This window comes from Papaver somniferum, chromosome 7 (genome assembly GCF_003573695.1).
Source record: "Papaver somniferum cultivar HN1 chromosome 7, ASM357369v1, whole genome shotgun sequence".
Lineage (NCBI taxonomy): Eukaryota > Viridiplantae > Streptophyta > Magnoliopsida > Ranunculales > Papaveraceae > Papaver > Papaver somniferum.
This window is the reverse complement of record NC_039364.1, coordinates 168,241,692-168,250,078: the sequence shown is the minus strand read 5'-3', so window position 1 is coordinate 168,250,078 and position 8,387 is coordinate 168,241,692.

The following is an 8,387-nucleotide window of genomic DNA, read 5'->3' as shown; positions in this document are numbered from 1 at the left end:
GAAAAATGAAACACATATAAGATTTATATATGTTCGTGAATGCCGTGGCTAGAAACCCTAGAGTTCTTTGAGGATATACGGACGTTCGTGGGCTGACCAAAAACCATTTTCCCTAAAATTGATATTGCACACTATGTAGCTTTCAAAAATCCTCCATCCCAAAATCATAGATACAAGAAGACAAAGCGAAAAGGGTAAAACATCAAAGACAAGAAAAATATATCACAATACTTGAGCATCTCTCAAATCCTCATCCTTGTATGTCTCAAGTTAGACACAAGAATGGACCATTCTGCTGCTAAGTAGCAGAGGGAGACATAGTCTCACCATAGGTTCTGAGAGAGTAGCTGTAATTTATTTCAGGATGTGTTATTACAGCATTTCTAGTCCTTTCACTGCAGCTTCCAGGAAAAAGGGTGCGTCTAGCAGTTCTTATGGGAATCACAGGCGAGAAACCCTTCTGATGACAACGTCTATGACCTCTAGAAATAGGTTCTAATGGATTTTCTGAAATTCGTCTCCACACACTAGACTTAGATTTATCAGATGTGTTCTTATAAGTACAGGACATACTTTCATTGGTAACACGCGGATTTACAAATGTCCTGTAATGATTTCTAAGAGAGAGATCATTTTTATAAGATGCCTGGTTTCCTGTGAACGGGACCTTCACTGTAGTAGTCGTCCGACTATTTACTCCATTGACAGTAGAAAGAAGCAACCTGTGAAGTTCAGAAACACGTTTCTTTCTAGCAAAACAATGGATAACATAGTGATTTCCTTTTCCACATAAGGTACAAATTTGTGGAGGAGAAGCAACAACTGGTACTTGTCTAAACTTCATAGCCACCAGAGAAGATTGTAAGTTATGAAAACTTTACTTGACACAATCTTCTTCTGGAGAAAATTTCATTCTGTACAGTAAATCATGAGAATTAGATTGTGCAAAAAAAATTTTCTTTAAGACAAAGTTTTCCTTTTCCAAGGATTCGCACTGTCCATGGGCTAAGACAAGCGATGCTTCAAGTTTCTTCTTCTCAACACGAAGTCTGTCTAGATCAGATGAATGCGTCTTGATCAAACAATTTTCTCTAATTGAACCTTCTTTGACCAGCTTTTCAAGATCACAAATCTTTTTACGCTGTATGTTGTTTTCTTGAAGAAGTTTCTAAATTTCCTTAGAGAATGACCCTATAATGTTGCAGAGTACTTGCTCACGATCAATAAACTTTTCGAATTCATTCATGAGCTGTACATGATCCTTGAGATCAACAAGCTCTGTAGAATTTTTTGAAATTATGGTGAGATCCGTTTCAGTTATTTCCATTATGTCCAAAGTCTCATTGGAGGAAGAATGACCAACACATGATGGAACAGTCTTCCTACCTCGGGATTCGGAAGAATCATCTAAGGAGTGACCCTTTGAGGTATTTCCGAGATGCTTGCCAAAGTTGACAGCTTTAGGAGGCATTTTGGTATGCGTATGAGATCCTGTCCACAAACTCAGATTGCTACAAACACAGACTGATGAGGTCTTAAACGTGTTTGCCTGCTCTGATACCAATTGAAAAAGCGGGGGTCTAACAACACCACCCAATATTTCGCTTAGCAATCTGTATGGACTAACTCCAAAATAATTTTCTAGAGAATCAACTAGACAGTCAGACTCAATCTAGATAAAAGTATCTCAAGGAGTTAATATCTCTCTCTTGATTTGATTTTTACTCAAGCTAAAAACAATAGCGAGTCTTTATCAAATACAAGGAACACTTGGACGGTACCAAAGACCAATGTCCAAGGATCAATCAATATCAATCAACAACCAAAGGTTGGATTTCCAATTGATGATCACGAACATACAACCTGTATTATTTCAATTATATAAAATATAATATGGAAAAGAAATAACACAGACACCAGAAATTTTGTTAACGAGGAAACCACAAATGCAGAAAAACGTCGGGACATAGTCCAGATTGAACACACACTATATTAAGCCGCTACAAACACTAGCCTACTGCAAACTAACTTCGGACTTGACTATAGTTGAACCCCAATCAGTCTCCCACCGATCCAAGGTACAATTGTACTCCTACGCCTCTGATCCCAGCAGGATACTGCGCACTCGATTCCCTTAGATGATCTCACCCACAACCAAGAGTTGTTGTAACCCAAAATCACAGACTTGATAATAAACAGATTTGTCTCACACAGAAAAGTCTATCAAAGGATAAATTTGTCTTCCACAGATAAACCCTAGGTTTTGTTCCGTCTTTGGATATAAAATCAAGGTGAACAGGAACCAATTGATAATCCGGTCTTATATTCCCGAAGAACATCCTAGATTAATGAATCACCTCTCTACAATCCTTCCTCACTACACAAGCGGATTTTCGAGGAATCACAAACAGTGAGACGAAGATGTTTGTAACTTCTTTATCTTTCCTATCAGAGAACTCTCACGATATCAAGCCAATCAATCGATTGTACTCGTACGATAGAAGACGCAAGATTAGATCACACAACTACGATAAAAGTAGTATCGTTCTGGCTTCACAATCCCAATGAAGTCTTTAAGTCATTAACCTGGTTTTAGAGAAGAAAACCAAAGGTTAAAGGAGAATCGACTCTAGCGAGCGCACTAGTATCACACAGACGTGTGGGGATTAGTTTTGCACAATGCTAGATGTCTCCTTTATGTAGCCCTCAAATCAGGGTTTTGCCTTAGTTACAAAGGCAAAACCCTAGCGGGCGCACTAGTAGCAATCCTTATTCACCGTTAGATGAAAACCTGATTTAGATTCAAGCTAATATTTCTCAATCGTTAGATCGAAAACTTAGCTTGTCACACACACTTGGGTAGACGTTTACTGGGTTCGTGAAAACCATGCCCAAACATGTACGTGTATGTTGGTTCAACATAGTAAACCAAAAGGTTAACCATATGAGCATTTAATATTAACCTTGTTCTTCTTCACCATAACTAGTTCAATTGACTCAAATGAACTAGTTAAAGAGTTGTTCAACTGCTATGAGATCTTATGTAACTACACAAGACACAATTGAAACAAAGATGATTCGATTCGATTGAATCGGCTCATGAACATTATAGCCATGGTTTGCATAAAGCATTCCTTAGTAATTTAATGTTTCATGTTCAGAGCACATTTTTAGATCATAACCTCTTAAGTTCACAAACACGTTCGCGGACTTAAGTTAATCAGTTGAGTTTTCCAAACTCATCAGAAATTCTCGGAAAGAGAACTTCCGCCAGTTCGCGGACTGGGTTCGCGGACTGAGTTCGCAAACTTAGGACACAAACGAGTTTTGGAAAATCCAGCAGAAATTCTCGGTCGAGAACTTCCGACAGTTCGCGTACTTGGCAAGCCAATTCCACAATCTTCCCGATTTCTCTTGATCAACAAAGTTCGAAAACTTCGGTTCAAGGAATACATGGTTATGTAATCTAAACTCTCATTTCAATCATTGAGACATTCTCAGAGGACGAATGTAACCGTTATTCACAGACCGATTCACGTCAGAGCAATTCTCAAAGTGATTGAAAATTTTCACGACCTTCGTCACTAGGTGAAGATAAACTTGATCAAAGCGAAACGCTTTACCAACACACGATTTCGAGATAAAAGATAAGCAATGAATGCTCAGCTCGAAATGTGAAATGTGTATGATCTAGTCTATATAGCATATGACTTTTGTCTCATAAGAAGTAGGAGATAGAAGAGATAGACTTTTGAGTGATAGATAAGTTCAAGTCTCCACATACATTTTTGTTGATGAAGTTCCACGGTTCCTTGTATAGATCTTCGTCATTGTATGATGAATCGCCATGAAGTCCTTGAGCTCAACTACACTTTTCTATCCTAGTCCGAGACTTAGCTACGTAGGCTAGAAATCAAGACTTATTGTATTGATTACTAACATTGACAAACATGCTTGAGATAGCAACGCATTCGAGGTTGACCGAGCTATGCTCTAACAGTGTCACCAGCACCATTGTTGGAAGTAGGAATAGTTTCTGGAGTACCACCGTTGTTTCTAGCGCTAGCATTGTTTGTGTTAGGATTTGTAACTGAACCTGACCTATGATCAATCATTTTGTGAAAATGTGAGATTGCAACCGAGAGATTAACCTCCCACTGTGGTCGCCAATCTGTATATGGAGAAAAACAATTTGCTGGTTTTTTAGGAAAGTGAAGAGACGATCGTTCGGACGAGATTCCTCAACCGAGCAAACTGCTTAACCTCACACAGACGCACTGCACGGGAGTACTTTGAGTTCAAGAGATCAATCTGTAGGACTCCGGCCTAAACAAATTCAATGGTCGTTCCATAGTCAATTTGGTCACAAAGAGGGAGATGGTTTGATCTGTAGGATGGAAGCTGAGAATTGTGGGATCAATGATGATCAAGGATTGTGGATGTGTTGAAGGTTTCTACAAGTATGTGAACTGTGTGAATAAGTTTCAATCAAGAGAATTTTCTGTAGACGGATGTTCTTCTCATTCATCGATTCATAACTTGTTTATATTGTCAGAATAGTAAACACATTGATCCCAGTAAGTGTGACGGTTTCTTGAGTGAAAGAAATGGGAAAGTGGGAGATCGTGGTAAAGTCAGTTCCATGTCATGTGGAGACTTGATCGATCGTCCACCCACTACTTTGCTAACTCCTTCAACCACTTGCACGACTTACTCACATTTATCATCGTGGATGAACACACATGCTGTAGACCGCCAGATCAAAACCCTAATTGTTATCCCCTCATATGACGTGATTGATGTCTCACGAACGTGGAGTATGCAAAGCAGACGTGTATTTAATTGGTTAATTGTTGACTGATTAGACAGTGAGTCGAAGTATTGTTGAATCGAGCATAAGTGTCGAATGCTCAGTAATTCATGGATTGAACATGTCTACTAAGACGTATAGTTCTCGAATGATGTTGATATTGCTCGTCTGAGCAAATATTGTAAATTCGATGAATTGTTGAATATTGAGTTAATCAATATTCGAAGAAATATTGATAAACTGAGCAAGTATTGCTCAATTCGATAAATTACTGAATATTGAATATTGATGAACTGAGCAAATATTGCTCATCTGAGCAAATATTTCTCGTGTGATGAATTGTTGGATATTGATAGTTGAACCAATATTGATGGATTGAGCAAATATTACTCGTCTGAGTAAAACTACTGAATATTGATAGCTGGATCAATATTCCTTATTTTGGCAAATATTGCTCGTCTGAGCGAATATTGCTCGTTTTATGAATTATTGGTATCATGACCAAATAAAATATTAATTAAAATTTTGGTAGCTGGACCGAATATTATGTAATTAATTAAGATGTTGATTTCTGGATGAACATAAAATTATTAGTATTCAAACTTGCTCAAAATCATGATTTGCAGAGCATTCAGTTCGAAACCCTAATTTTGATCGATTGCTGATCAATTGATGATTTATTGAAAATCAATCATGAGTGAAGGAGGGACCGGATACATGGTATAATGGACGACCATGTAGTGCCCAGGTGCTCGTGTGAGCATGCACCATAATTCGTTGACCAGTTGGTGGAATGATGATTAAATGCAGGTTTAATCATTTATTGAAATAGTGATCGATTGAGTATTAGGTGATAAAACCTAATTATGAAGAAGTGAGGGACCTACCAAGAGGGAATGGGAACGACCCTTGGTGGCCGTGGGACCAGCCGATGGCCGTTTGAGCAAATTCCAAATTGGTTGGAAAGATTTTAGACCCAATATGAGCAATTGAGCAAATTAGGTCAGAATTATAATAATGTGTGAGACCGGCTTCTTGCAAGCCTTAGGGCCGGCATTGGTCGGTAAAGGAAGCATGCCGTGTCACCATAAAGTCCGTATCTCAGTCCTGAGAGTTTTGGTATTTTCTGGTGAGCCATTGAGCAGTATGTTGGATTTTCAGAAGAGTTTGATCTTTGACTGAAATTCTCGATTTTGCTCGAATGAGCAAGTAGAACTTTGCTCGTTTGATCAATATTTTGAGAATATTAAAATAATAATATTTTAATATTTTTCGTGAATAGCTTAGTCGGTCACGTGACCATTTTTGGCTTTATGATGGTTTGAGCAATATTTGAGAAAATAAGGAAAAACGAGGGTTTTTGCTTAAACGGAGGAGTTTCATGAGTTGAGGGAAATAATAATTATGAAAAATAAAGGATTACAAGGTATGGGACCGGCCACGGATAGGGCATGGCCGGCCGGTTAGCAGCCCGGTCCCACGACACCTTTCCCTATTTTTATTATTTTTCATTAAAACCGTGAAAATATGGAGAAACCGTGAGTTTTGCTCAAACAAGGAAAGTTGCTCGAATGAAGGAGTCTTCATAAGTTCATGAAAATAAGAAAGTAAGAAAAATAAAGGGAAAAGGCGTGGGGGACCGTCCATGGCTGCATGACCGGCCGATGGGCCCGGTCCCTAGGCGTCTCTTTTATTATTTTTAATATTATTTTCTCTCTCCTATTTTGTGCAGGATCCTCGTTTGTCCATATTTTCGAATGCTCGTTCGTGCATTTGGGTGCTCGTTCGTGCATCATTGTTGAGTGCACTTACACCATTTTCTTGGGATTACTCGATGATAGTCCAAATGCCCGATTGTTGAGTAATTATTACTAATTCATGAAATTCAGCCGAGAATGATTCATAAAACAGAGTAATAATTATGAATTGTGCATCTATTACTAATCCATGAAATCAAGTCGGGAATTCAGGGAACGGAGTAATGAGATAAATTGGTTATCTATTACTAATCCATGGAATAAGCCGGGGATCATCCATGGAACGAAGTAATGAGATAAAATAGATTATTTTCTAGGAATTCAGTCGGTGAATGTCACGGTAGAATTAATCTATTGTAGAATCGAGACATGAGATAGTTGAATCATCATACTCTTTCTAAAGAGTGCATAGTCAGGAAACAACGTGCAACGTTGGTGTCCTGAAGGCGTTTAGCCCTCCAGCAAACAATTATGACCAGAGAGCCGCCTGAATTTATACACGGTCTCTCTACATAGTCAGGGAACAACGAGTATCGCCGACGTCCTGAAGGCGTTAAGCCCTCCGACAAACAATTATGTCCAGAGTACCGCCCAATCGTTCTTCTGTGTAGAGGGGGGTCTCTCTATGTAGTCAGGGACATCGAGTATCGCCGACGTCCCGAAGGCGTTGAGCCCTCTGACAAAAAATTATGCCCAGAGGACTGCCCAATCATGTTATTCCACATAGAGGGCATGATGAAATATGCAACATCGAACGCTCAGTCGGGGAGTCCTTTCGAGAAACATGTACTCATCATGGCTCTGAGAGGAATGCTCACTCAGTCAGAGATCGTGAAACCGTTCGCGGATCGTAAATCACGAACCGTCACATGCGTTCCTGAAGCCGGGTCAGAAACATGCAGTATCATGATTTTACGATTTTGACCTTTGTCGAAAATCCACCATCAATAGAGTCCAGGGGCAAAAGGATAGAGAACAAATGAACCAAAACAACACCTATAGACTGCCGTAAGTCTTGAAACGTAGCAGTGTCTAAAGGTTTGGTGAGAATATCATCCAATTATTGTTCTGATGGCACAAATTCCATATTTATGATACCATTTTCATAGATATCTCTAATAAAATGATAACTTATATCAATGTGCTTAGTTCTTGAGTGCTCAACAGGATTCTGAGTGATGCGAATCACACTTGAGTTATCAAAAAATATCTTCATTATTCCAGTGTTAATTCCATAATCAGCAAGCATTTGTTTCATCCATAGAAGTTGAGTACAACACGAACGTGCAACAATGTATTCTGCTTCGCATGTAGACATGGATTGTGAGTTTTGTTTCTTGCTGTGCCAAGCCACAAGATTCAACCCAACATAGTAAAATCCCCCTGAAGTACTCTTTCTATCTTCTACACATCCTGCCTAGTCTGCATCTGAATAGGCAGTAAGATCAGTGTTAGTATCAAAAGTATAAGATATATAGCCCATACCCACTAGTATGTTGAATATATCGTATGATCCTCTTTGCAACTGCAAGATGAGGTTCCTTTGGATTAGCCTGAAATCTAGCACAACAACCAACACTAAACGCAATATCAGGTCTAGTAGCTGTAAGATATAAAAGGCTAAAAATAATAAATCAATACAGTTTTTGATCCACATTTACTCCTTTCTCATCTCTATGTAGTTTACTATTGGTGGGCATAGGTGTCAGTTTAGGAGTTGACTTATCCATACCGAATCTTGAGACGAGATCCTTAGCATATTTTTCTTGAGATAAGTAAATTCCATTGCTGAATTTGTAATCCCAAAAAGAACTTTAGTT